Below are 12,814 nucleotides of genomic sequence, written 5' to 3'. Positions count from 1 at the left end.
GAGAGATTGACATGCATATTATTAATATTAGCTCTCTGTGTACATCCAAGGGCCAGCCGTGCTGCCCTGTTCTGAGCCAATTGCAATTTTCCTAAGTCATTTTTGTGGCACCTGACCACACGACTGAACAGTAGTCAAGGTGCGACAAAAATAGGACCTGTAGGACCTGCCTTGTTGATAGTGTTGTTAAGAAGGCAGAGCATCGCTTTATTATAGACAGACTTCTCCCCATCTTAGCTACTACTGAGTCAATATGTTTAGAGAGTTTACAATCTAGGGTTACTCCAAGCAGTTTAGTCATCTCAACTTGCTCAATTTCCACATGACTTATTACAAGATTTAGTTGAGGTTTAGGGTTTAGTGAGTGTTTTGCTCCAAATACAATGCTTTTAGTTTTATAAATATTTAGGGCTAACTTACTCCTTGCCACCCACTCTGAAACGAACTGCAGCTCTTTGTTGAGTGTTGCAGTCATTTCAGTCGCTGCAGTAGCTGACGTGTATAGTGTAGAGTCATCCGCATACACATGGCTTTACTCAAAGTCAGTGGCATGTCGTGAGTAAAAATGTACACAAGGTCCAAAAGGAATTTGGCTTCCGCTCTAGCCCGAAGACTCTTTTACAAGTAACAGTCACTGGCGAGGTCTGAAAACACTACCTGCCGCCCTAAAATGGAACATGCATTGGCCGGAATCGAACCCGGGCCTCCCGCGTGGCAGGCGAGAATTCTACCACTGAACCACCAATGCTTAGACAGAGATTTAGAGGGGGTTCCCGGTCTCAAACAATACGAGTCGATGGAGTGACTAAACGAAAGAGAAGAATACCACTATCAGGGAACAAGGAATTTCTCAAACTCCGTTGGGCCGTTTTACCCTTCAAACTTCTTCCTCCTCATTCCAGCCTATGTTGCCAACTATGTTTCAGCGATCTGTCACTAAAGTTGCTAGATTCCATCTTACCCCCTCCCCTTGTGCTTCTCTGCCTCTGTGCGCCGTTACTGTAGCTTCTCCCACTCTCGTTTGCAGAATTTAGTGTGAAAAATGTTGCTAGATTCCATCTTACCCCCTCCCCTTGTGCTTCTCTGCCTGTGTGCGCAGTTGCTGTGACTGTTGCAGGGACTGTGAAGAGACCTCTTGTGGCTTGTCTTGTGGGGTATGTATGCGTGTCCGAGCTGTGTGCTAGTAGTTTAGACAGACAGCTCGGTGCGTTCGACATGTCAATACCTCTCATAAATAAAACTAGTGACGAAGTCAATCTCTCCTCCACTTTCAGTCAGGAGAGATTGACATGCATATTATTAATATTAGCTCTCTGTGTACATCCAAGGGCCAGCCGTGCTGCCCTGTTCTGAGCCAATTGCAATTTTCCTAAGTCATTTTTGTGGCACCTGACCACACGACTGAACAGTAGTCAAGGTGCGACAAAAATAGGACCTGTAGGACCTGCCTTGTTGATAGTGTTGTTAAGAAGGCAGAGCATCGCTTTATTATAGACAGACTTCTCCCCATCTTAGCTACTACTGAGTCAATATGTTTAGAGAGTTTACAATCTAGGGTTACTCCAAGCAGTTTAGTCATCTCAACTTGCTCAATTTCCACATGACTTATTACAAGATTTAGTTGAGGTTTAGGGTTTAGTGAGTGTTTTGCTCCAAATACAATGCTTTTAGTTTTATAAATATTTAGGGCTAACTTACTCCTTGCCACCCACTCTGAAACGAACTGCAGCTCTTTGTTGAGTGTTGCAGTCATTTCAGTCGCTGCAGTAGCTGACGTGTATAGTGTAGAGTCATCCGCATACACATGGCTTTACTCAAAGTCAGTGGCATGTCGTGAGTAAAAATGTACACAAGGTCCAAAAGGAATTTGGCTTCCGCTCTAGCCCGAAGACTCTTTTACAAGTAACAGTCACTGGCGAGGTCTGAAAACACTACCTGCCGCCCTAAAATGGAACATGCATTGGCCCGGAATCGAACCCGGGCCTCCCGCGTGGCAGGAGAGAATTCTACCACTGAACCACCAATGCTTAGACAGAGATTTAGAGGGGGTTCCCGGTCTCAAACAATACGAGTCGATGGAGTGACTAAACGAAAGAGAAGAATACCACTATCAGGGAACAAGGAATTTCTCAAACTCCGTTGGGCCGTTTTACCCTTCAAACTTCTTCCTCCTCATTCCAGCCTATGTTGCCAACTATGTTTCAGCAATCTGTCACTAAAGTTGCTAGATTCCATCTTACCCCCTCCCCTTGTGCTTCTCTGCCTCTGTGCGCCGTTACTGTAGCTTCTCCCACTCTCGTTTGCAGAATTTAGTGTGAAAAATGTTGCTAGATTCCATCTTACCCCCTCCCCTTGTGCTTCTCTGCCTGTGTGCGCAGTTGCTGTGACTGTTGCAGGGACTGTGAAGAGACCTCTTGTGGCTTGTCTTGTGGGGTATGTATGCGTGTCCGAGCTGTGTGCTAGTAGTTTAGACAGACAGCTCGGTGCGTTCGACATGTCAATACCTCTCATAAATAAAACTAGTGACGAAGTCAATCTCTCCTCCACTTTCAGTCAGGAGAGATTGACATGCATATTATTAATATTAGCTCTCTGTGTACATCCAAGGGCCAGCCGTGCTGCCCTGTTCTGAGCCAATTGCAATTTTCCTAAGTCATTTTTGTGGCACCTGACCACACGACTGAACAGTAGTCAAGGTGCGACAAAAATAGGACCTGTAGGACCTGCCTTGTTGATAGTGTTGTTAAGAAGGCAGAGCATCGCTTTATTATAGACAGACTTCTCCCCATCTTAGCTACTACTGAGTCAATATGTTTAGAGAGTTTACAATCTAGGGTTACTCCAAGCAGTTTAGTCATCTCAACTTGCTCAATTTCCACATGACTTATTACAAGATTTAGTTGAGGTTTAGGGTTTAGTGAGTGTTTTGCTCCAAATACAATGCTTTTAGTTTTATAAATATTTAGGGCTAACTTACTCCTTGCCACCCACTCTGAAACGAACTGCAGCTCTTTGTTGAGTGTTGCAGTCATTTCAGTCGCTGCAGTAGCTGACGTGTATAGTGTAGAGTCATCCGCATACACATGGCTTTACTCAAAGTCAGTGGCATGTCGTGAGTAAAAATGTACACAAGGTCCAAAAGGAATTTGGCTTCCGCTCTAGCCCGAAGACTCTTTTACAAGTAACAGTCACTGGCGAGGTCTGAAAACACTACCTGCCGCCCTAAAATGGAACATGCATTGGCCCGGAATCGAACCCGGGCCTCCCGCGTGGCAGGAGAGAATTCTACCACTGAACCACCAATGCTTAGACAGAGATTTAGAGGGGGTTCCCGGTCTCAAACAATACGAGTCGATGGAGTGACTAAACGAAAGAGAAGAATACCACTATCAGGGAACAAGGAATTTCTCAAACTCCGTTGGGCCGTTTTACCCTTCAAACTTCTTCCTCCTCATTCCAGCCTATGTTGCCAACTATGTTTCAGCAATCTGTCACTAAAGTTGCTAGATTCCATCTTACCCCCTCCCCTTGTGCTTCTCTGCCTCTGTGCGCCGTTACTGTAGCTTCTCCCACTCTCGTTTGCAGAATTTAGTGTGAAAAATGTTGCTAGATTCCATCTTACCCCCTCCCCTTGTGCTTCTCTGCCTGTGTGCGCAGTTGCTGTGACTGTTGCAGGGACTGTGAAGAGACCTCTTGTGGCTTGTCTTGTGGGGTATGTATGCGTGTCCGAGCTGTGTGCTAGTAGTTTAGACAGACAGCTCGGTGCGTTCGACATGTCAATACCTCTCATAAATAAAACTAGTGACGAAGTCAATCTCTCCTCCACTTTCAGTCAGGAGAGATTGACATGCATATTATTAATATTAGCTCTCTGTGTACATCCAAGGGCCAGCCGTGCTGCCCTGTTCTGAGCCAATTGCAATTTTCCTAAGTCATTTTTGTGGCACCTGACCACACGACTGAACAGTAGTCAAGGTGCGACAAAAATAGGACCTGTAGGACCTGCCTTGTTGATAGTGTTGTTAAGAAGGCAGAGCATCGCTTTATTATAGACAGACTTCTCCCCATCTTAGCTACTACTGAGTCAATATGTTTAGAGAGTTTACAATCTAGGGTTACTCCAAGCAGTTTAGTCATCTCAACTTGCTCAATTTCCACATGACTTATTACAAGATTTAGTTGAGGTTTAGGGTTTAGTGAGTGTTTTGCTCCAAATACAATGCTTTTAGTTTTATAAATATTTAGGGCTAACTTACTCCTTGCCACCCACTCTGAAACGAACTGCAGCTCTTTGTTGAGTGTTGCAGTCATTTCAGTCGCTGCAGTAGCTGACGTGTATAGTGTAGAGTCATCCGCATACACATGGCTTTACTCAAAGTCAGTGGCATGTCGTGAGTAAAAATGTACACAAGGTCCAAAAGGAATTTGGCTTCCGCTCTAGCCCGAAGACTCTTTTACAAGTAACAGTCACTGGCGAGGTCTGAAAACACTACCTGCCGCCCTAAAATGGAACATGCATTGGCCGGAATCGAACCCGGGCCTCCCGCGTGGCAGGAGAGAATTCTACCACTGAACCACCAATGCTTAGACAGAGATTTAGAGGGGGTTCCCGGTCTCAAACAATACGAGTCGATGGAGTGACTAAACGAAAGAGAAGAATACCACTATCAGGGAACAAGGAATTTCTCAAACTCCGTTGGGCCGTTTTACCCTTCAAACTTCTTCCTCCTCATTCCAGCCTATGTTGCCAACTATGTTTCAGCAATCTGTCACTAAAGTTGCTAGATTCCATCTTACCCCCTCCCCTTGTGCTTCTCTGCCTCTGTGCGCCGTTACTGTAGCTTCTCCCACTCTCGTTTGCAGAATTTAGTGTGAAAAATGTTGCTAGATTCCATCTTACCCCCTCCCCTTGTGCTTCTCTGCCTGTGTGCGCAGTTGCTGTGACTGTTGCAGGGACTGTGAAGAGACCTCTTGTGGCTGTTGTCTTGTGGCTTGTCTTGTGGGGTATGTATGCGTGTCCGAGCTGTGTGCTAGTAGTTTAGACAGACAGCTCGGTGCGTTCGACATGTCAATACCTCTCATAAATAAAACTAGTGAGAAGTCAATCTCTCCTCACTTTCAGTCAGGAGAGATTGACATGCATATTATTAATATTAGCTCTCGTGTACATCCAAGGGCCAGCCGTGCTGCCCTGTTCTGAGCCAATTGCAATTTTCCTAATCATTTTTGTGGCACCTGACCACACGACTGAACAGTAGTCAAGGTGCGACAAAAATAGGACCTGTAGGACCTGCCTTGTTGATAGTGTTGTTAAGAAGGCAGAGCATCGCTTTATTATAGACAGACTTCTCCCCATCTTAGCTACTACTGAGTCAATGTTTAGAGAGTTTACAATCTGGGTTACTCCAAGCAGTTTAGTCATCTCAACTTGCTCAATTTCCACATGACTTATTACAAGATTAGTTGAGGTTTAGGGTTTAGTGAGTGTTTTGCTCCAAATACAATGCTTTTAGTTTTATAAATATTAGGGCTAACTTACTCTTGCCACCCACTCTGAAACGAACTGCAGCTCTTTGTTGAGTGTTGCAGTCATTTCAGTCGCTGCAGTAGCTGACGTGTATAGTGTAGAGTCATCCGCATACACATGGCTTTACTCAAAGTCAAGTGGCATGTCGTGAGTAAAAATGTACACAAGGTCCAAAAGGAATTTGGCTTCCGCTCTAGCCCGAAGACTCTTTTACAAGTAACAGTCACTGGCGAGGTCTGAAAACACTACCTGCCGCCCTAAAATGGAACATGCATTGGCCCGGAATCGAACCCGGGCCTCCCGCGGGAGGAGCAGAATTTACCACTGAACCACCAATGCTTAGACAGAGATTTAGAGGGGGTTCCCGGTCTCAAACAATACGAGTCGAGGAGTGACTAAACGAAAGAGAAGAATACCACTATCAGGGAACAAGGAATTTCTCAAACTCCGTTGGGCCGTTTTACCCTTCAAACTTCTTCCTCCTCATTCAGCCTATGTTGCCAACTATGTTTCAGCATCTGTCAATAAGTTGCTAGATTCCATCTTACCCCCTCCCCTTGTGCTTCTCTGCCTCTGTGCGCCGTTACTGTAGCTTCTCCCACTCTCGTTTGCAGAATTTAGTGTGAAAAATGTTGCTAGATTCCATCTTACCCCCTCCCCTTGTGCTTCTCTGCCTGTGTGCGCAGTTGCTGTGACTGTTGCAGGGACTGTGAAGAGACCTCTTGTGGCTTGTCTTGTGGGGTATGTATGCGTGTCCGAGCTGTGTGCTAGTAGTTTAGACAGACAGCTCGGTGCGTTCGACATGTCAATACCTCTCTAAATAAAACTAGTGACGAAGTCAATCTCCTCCACTTTCAGTCAGGAGAGATTGACAGCATATTATTAATATTAGCTCTCTGTGTACATCCAAGGCCAGCCGTGCTGCCCTGTTCTGAGCCAATTGCAATTTTCCTAAGTCATTTTGTGGCACCTGACCACACGACTGAACAGTAGTCAAGGTGCGACAAAAATAGGACCTGTAGGACCTGCCTTGTTGATAGTGTTGTTAAGAAGGCAGAGCATCGTTTATTATAGACAGACTTCTCCCCATTTAGCTACTACTGAGTCAATATGTTTAGAGAGTTTACAATCTAGGGTTACTCCAAGCAGTTTAGTCATCTCAACTTGCTCAATTTCCACATGACTTATTACAAGATTTAGTTGAGGTTTAGGGTTTAGTGAGTGTTTTGTCCAAATACAATGCTTTTAGTTTTATAAATATTTAGGGCTAACTTACTCCTTGCCACCCACTCTGAAACGAACTGCAGCTCTTTGTTGAGTGTTGCAGTCATTTCAGTCGCTGCAGTAGCTGACGTGTATAGTGTAGAGTCATCCGCATACACATGGCTTTACTCAAAGTCAGTGGCATGTCGTGAGTAAAAATGTAACAAGGTCCAAAAGGAATTTGGCTTCCGCTCTAGCCCGAAGACTCTTTTACAAGTAACAGTCATGGCGAGGTCTGAAAACACTACCTGCCGCCCTAAAATGGAACATGCATTGGCCCGGAATCAACCCGGGCCTCCCGCGTGGCAGGGAGAATTCTACCACTGAACCACCAATGCTTAGACAGAGATTTAGAGGGGGTTCCGGTCTCAAACAATACGAATCGATGAGTGCTAAACGAAAGAGAAGAATACCACTATCAGGGAACAAGGAATTTCTCAAACTCCGTTGGGCCGTTTTACCCTTCAAACTTCTTCCTCCTCATTCCAGCCTATGTTGCCAACTATGTTTCAGCATCTGTCACTAAAGTTGCTAGATTCCATCTTACCCCTCCCCTTGTGCTTCTCTGCCTCTGTGCGCCGTTACTGTAGCTTTCCCACTCTGTTTGCAGAATTTAGTGTGAAAAATGTTGCTAGATTCATCTTACCCCCTCCCCTTGTGCTTCTCTGCCGTGTGCGCAGTTGCTGTGACTGTTGCAGGGACTGTGAAGAGACCTCTTGTGGCTGTCTTGTGGGGTATGATGCGTGTCCGAGCTGTGTGCTAGTAGTTTAGACAGACAGCTCGGTGCGTTCGACATGTCAATACCTCTCATAAATAAAACTAGTGACGAAGTCAATCTCTCCTCCACTTTCAGCAGGAGAGATTGACATGCATATTATTAATATAGCTCTCTGTGTACATCCAAGGGCCAGCCGTGCTGCCCTGTTCTGAGCCAATTGCAATTTTCCTAAGTCATTTTTGTGGCACCTGACCACACGACTGAACAGTAGTCAAGGTGCGACAAAAATAGGACCTGTAGGACCTGCCTTGTTGATAGTGTTGTTAAGAAGGCAGAGCATCGCTTTATTATAGACAGACTTCTCCCCATCTTAGCTACTACTGAGTCAATATGTTTAGAGAGGTTACCATCTAGGGTACTCCAAGCAGTTTAGTCATCTCAACTTGCTCAATTTCACATGACTTATTACAAGATTTAGTTGAGGTTTAGGGTTTAGTGAGTGTTTTGCTCCAAATACAATGCTTTTAGTTTTATAAATATTTAGGGCTAACTTACTCCTTGCCACCCACTCTGAAACGAACTGCAGCTCTTTGTTGAGTGTTGCAGTCATTTCAGTCGCTGCAGTAGCTGACGTGTATAGTGTAGAGTCCTCCGCATACACATGGCTTTACTCAAAGTCAGTGCATGTCGTGAGTAAAAATGTACACAAGGTCAAAAGGAATTTGGCTTCCGCTCTAGCCCGAAGACTCTTTACAAGTAACAGTCACTGGCGAGGTCTGAAAACACTACCTGCCGCCTAAAATGGAACATGCATTGGCCGGATCGACAACCCGGGCCTCCCGCGTGGCAGGCGAGAATTCACCACTGAACCACCAATGCTTAGAAAGAGATTTAGAGGGGGTTCCCGGTCTCAAACAATACGAGTCGATGGAGTGACTAAACGAAAGAGAAGAATACCACTATCAGGGAACAAGGAATTTCTCAAACTCCGTTGGGCCGTTTTACCTTCAAACTTCTTCCTCCTCATTCCAGCCTTGTTGCCAACTATGTTTCAGCATCTGTCACTAAAGTTGCTAGATATTCATCTACCCCCTCCCCTTGTGCTTCTCTGCTCTGTGCGCCGTTACTGTAGCTTCTCCCACTCTCGTTTGCAGAATTTAGTGTGAAAAATGTTGCTAGATTCCATCTTACCCCCTCCCCTTGTGCTTCTCTGCCTGTGTGCGCAGTTGCTGTGACTGTTGCAGGGACTGTGAAGAGACCTCTTGTGGCTTGTCTTGTGGGGTATGTATGCGTGTCCGAGCTGTGTGCTAGTAGTTTAGACAGACAGCTCGGTGCGTTCGACATGTCAATACCTCTATAAATAAAACTAGTGACGAAGTCAATCTCTCCTCCACTTTCAGCAGGAGAGATTGACATGCATATTATTAATATTAGCTCTCTGTGTACATCCAAGGGCCAGGTGCTGCCCTGTTCTGAGCAATTGCAATTTTCCTAAGTCATTTTGTGGCACCTGACCACCGACTGAACAGTAGTCAAGGTGCGACAAAAATAGGACTGTAGGACCTGCCTTGTTGATAGTGTTGTTAAGAAGGCAGAGCATCGCTTTATATAGACAGACTTCTCCCATCTTAGCTACTACTGAGTCAATATGTTTAGAGAGGTTACCATCTAGGGTTACTCCAAGCAGTTTAGTCATCTCAACTTGCTCAATTCCACATGACTTATTACAAGATTTAGTTGAGGTTAGGGTTTAGTGAGTGTTTTGCTCCAAATACAATGCTTTTAGTTTTATAAATATTTAGGGCTAACTTACTCCTTGCCACCCACTCTGAAACGAACTGCAGCTCTTTGTTGAGTGTTGCAGTCATTTCAGTCGTGCAGTAGCTGACGTGTATAGTGTAGGTCATCCGCATACACATGGCTTACTCAAAGTCAGTGGCATGTCGTGAGTAAAAATGTACACAAGGTCCAAAAGGAATTTGGCTTCCGCTCTAGCCCGAAGACTCTTTTACAAGTAACAGTCACTGGCGAGGTCTGAAAACACTACCTGCCGCCCTAAAATGGAACATGCATTGGCCCGGAATCGAACCGGGCCTCCCGCGTGGCAGGAGAGAATTTACCACTGAACCACCAATGCTTAGACAGAGATTTAGAGGGGGTTCCCGGTCTCAAACAATACGAGTCGATGGAGTGACTAAACGAAAGAGAAGAATACCACTATCAGGGAACAAGGAATTTCTAAACTCCGTTGGCCGTTTTACCCTTCAAACTTCTTCCTCCTCATTCCAGCCTATGTTGCCAACTATGTTTCAGCATCTGTCACTAAAGTTGCTAGATTCCATCTTACCCCCTCCCCTTGTGCTTCTCTGCCTCTGTGCGCCGTTACTGTGCTTCTCCCACTCTCGTTTGCAGAATTTAGTGTGAAAAATGTTGCTAGATTCCATCTTACCCTCCCCTTGTGCTTCTCTGCCTGTGTGCGCAGTTGCTGTGACTGTTGCAGGGACTGTGAAGAGACCTCTTGTGGTTGTCTTGTGGGGTATGTATGCGTGTCCGAGCTGTGTGCTAGTAGTTTAGACAGACAGCTCGGTGCGTTCGACATTCAATACCTCTCATAAATAAAAACTAGTGACGAAGTCAATCTCTCCTCCACTTTCAGCAGGAGAGATTGACTGCATATTATTAATATTAGCTCTCTGTGTACATCCAAGGGCCAGCCGTGCTGCCTGTTCTGAGCCAATTGCAATTTTCCTAAGTCATTTGTGGCACCTGACCACACGACTGAACAGTAGTCAAGGTGCGACAAAAATAGGACCTGTAGGACCTGCCTTGTTGTAGTGTTGTTAAGAAGGCAGAGCATCGCTTTATTATAGACAGACTTCTCCCCATCTTAGCTACTACTGAGTCAATATGTTAGAGAGTTTACCATCTAGGGTTACTCCAAGCAGTTTAGTCATCTCAACTTGCTCAATTTCCACATGACTTATTACAAGATTTAGTTGAGGTTTAGGGTTTAGTGAGTGTTTTGCTCCAATACAATGCTTTTAGTTTTATAAATATTTAGGGCAACTTACTCCTTGCCACCACTCTGAAACGAACTGCAGCTCTTTGTTGAGTGTTGCAGTCATTTCAGTCGCTGCAGTAGCTGACGTGTATAGTGTAGAGTCATCCGCATACACATGGCTTTACTCAAAGTCAGTGGCATGTCGTGAGTAAAAATGTACACAAGGTCCAAAAGGAATTTGGCTTCGCTCAGCCCGAAGACTCTTTTACAAGTAACAGTCACTGGCGAGGTCTGAAAACACTACTGCGCCCCCTAAAATGGAACATGCATTGGCCGGAATCGAACCCGGGCCTCCCGCGTGGCAGGACGAGAATTCTACCACTGAACCACCAATGCTTAGAAGAGATTTAGAGGGGGTTCCCGGTCTCAAACAATACGAGTCGATGGAGTGACTAAACGAAAGAGAAGAATACCACTATCAGGGAACAAGGAATTTCTCAAACTCCGTTGGGCCGTTTTACCCTTCAAACTTCTTCCTCCTCATTCCAGCCTATGTTGCCAACTATGTTTCAGCAATCTGTCACTAAAGTTGCTAGATTCCATCTTACCCCTCCCCTTGTGCTTCTCTGCCTCTGTGCGCCGTTACTGTAGCTTCTCCCACTCTCGTTTGCAGAATTTAGTGTGAAAAATGTGCTAGATTCCATCTTACCCCCTCCCTTGTGCTTCTCTGCCTGTGTGCGCAGTTGCTGTGACTGTTGCAGGGACTGTGAAGAGACCTCTTGTGGCTTGTTTGTGGGGTATGTATGCGTGTCCGAGCTGTGTGCTAGTAGTTTAGACAGACAGCTCGGTGCGTTCGACATGTCAATACCTCTCATAAATAAAACTAGTGACGAAGTCAATCTCTCCTCCACTTTCAGCAGGAGAGATTGACATGCATTTATTAATATTAGCTCTCTGTGTACATCCAAGGGCCAGCCGTGCTGCCCTGTTCTGAGCCAATTGCAATTTTCCTAAGTCATTTTTGTGCACTGACCACACGACTGAACAGTAGTCAAGGTGCGACAAAAATAGGACCTGTAGGACCTGCCTTGTTGATAGTGTTGTTAAGAAGGCAGAGCATCGCTTTATTATAGACAGACTTCTCCCATCTTAGCTACTACTGAGTCAATATGTTTAGAGAGTTTACCATCTAGGGTTACTCCAAGCAGTTTAGTCATCTCAACTTGCTCATTTCCACATGACTTATTACAAGATTTAGTTGAGGTTTAGGGTTTAGTGAGTGTTTTGCTCCAAATACAATGCTTTTAGTTTTATAAATATTTAGGGCTAACTTACTCCTTGCCACCACTCTGAAACGAACTGCAGCTCTTTGTTGAGTGTTGCAGTCATTTCAGTCGCTGCAGTAGCTGAGTGTATAGTGTAGAGTACTCCGCATACACATGGCTTTACTCAAAGTCAGTGGCATGTCGTGAGTAAAAATGTACACAAGGTCCAAAAGGAATTTGGCTTCCGCTCTAGCCGAAGAATCTTTTACAGTAACAGTCACTGGCGAGGTCTGAAAACATACCTGCCGCCCTAAAATGGAACATGCATTGGCCCGGAATCGAACCCGGGCCTCCCGCGTGGCGGAGAGATTCTACACTGAACCACCAATGCTTAGACAGAGATTTAGAGGGGGTTCCCGGTCTCAAACAATACGAGTCGATGGAGTGACTAAACGAAAGAGAAGAATACCACTATCAGGGAACAAGGAATTTCTCAAACTCCGTTGGGCCGTTTTACCCTTCAAACTTCTTCCTCCTCATTCCAGCCTATGTTGCCAACTATGTTTCAGCATCTGTCACTAAAGTTGCTAGATTCCATCTTACCCCCTCCCCTTGTGCTTCTCTGCCTCTGTGCGCCGTTACTGTGCTTTCCCACTCTCGTTTGCAGAATTTAGTGTGAAAAATGTGCTAGATTCCATCTTACCCCCTCCCCTTGTGCTTCTCTGCCTGTGTGCGCAGTTGCTGTGACTGTTGCAGGGACTGTGAAGAGACCTCTTGTGGCTTGTCTTGTGGGTATGTATGCGTGTCCGAGCGTGTGTTAGTAGTTTAGACAGACAGCTCGGTGCGTTCGACATGTCATAACTCTCATAAATAAAACTAGTGACGAAGTCAATCTCTCCTCCACTTTCAGTCAGGAGAGATTGACATGCATATTATTAATATTAGCTCTCTGTGTACATCCAAGGGCCAGCCGTGCTGCCCTGTTCTGAGCCAATTGCAATTTTCCTAAGTCATTTTTGTGGCACCTGACCACACGGGGA

The 12,814-nt window shown here is 45.3% G+C and overlaps 4 non-coding genes across 4 annotated transcripts; all 4 read right to left on the bottom strand.

The window, feature by feature from the left end:
* Positions 1-678: 678 nt before the first annotated feature.
* Positions 679-748, bottom strand: trnag-gcc. The gene has a single exon. It is a non-coding gene; the product is annotated as a tRNA-Gly (tRNA).
* Positions 749-1,956: 1,208 nt separating this feature from the next.
* Positions 1,957-2,027, bottom strand: trnag-gcc. Its single transcript has one exon. It is a non-coding gene; the product is annotated as a tRNA-Gly (tRNA).
* Positions 2,028-3,235: 1,208 nt separating this feature from the next.
* On the bottom strand, positions 3,236-3,306 carry trnag-gcc. Its single transcript has one exon. It is a non-coding gene; the product is annotated as a tRNA-Gly (tRNA).
* Positions 3,307-10,834: 7,528 nt separating this feature from the next.
* Positions 10,835-10,905, bottom strand: trnag-gcc. Its single transcript has one exon. It is a non-coding gene; the product is annotated as a tRNA-Gly (tRNA).
* Positions 10,906-12,814: the final 1,909 nt, after the last annotated feature.

This window comes from Salvelinus namaycush, chromosome 21 (assembly GCF_016432855.1).
Source record: "Salvelinus namaycush isolate Seneca chromosome 21, SaNama_1.0, whole genome shotgun sequence".
Taxonomy (NCBI): domain Eukaryota; kingdom Metazoa; phylum Chordata; class Actinopteri; order Salmoniformes; family Salmonidae; genus Salvelinus; species Salvelinus namaycush.
The sequence above is the reverse complement of the archived record's forward strand: the minus strand, read 5'-3'. Positions and strand labels throughout refer to the sequence as shown.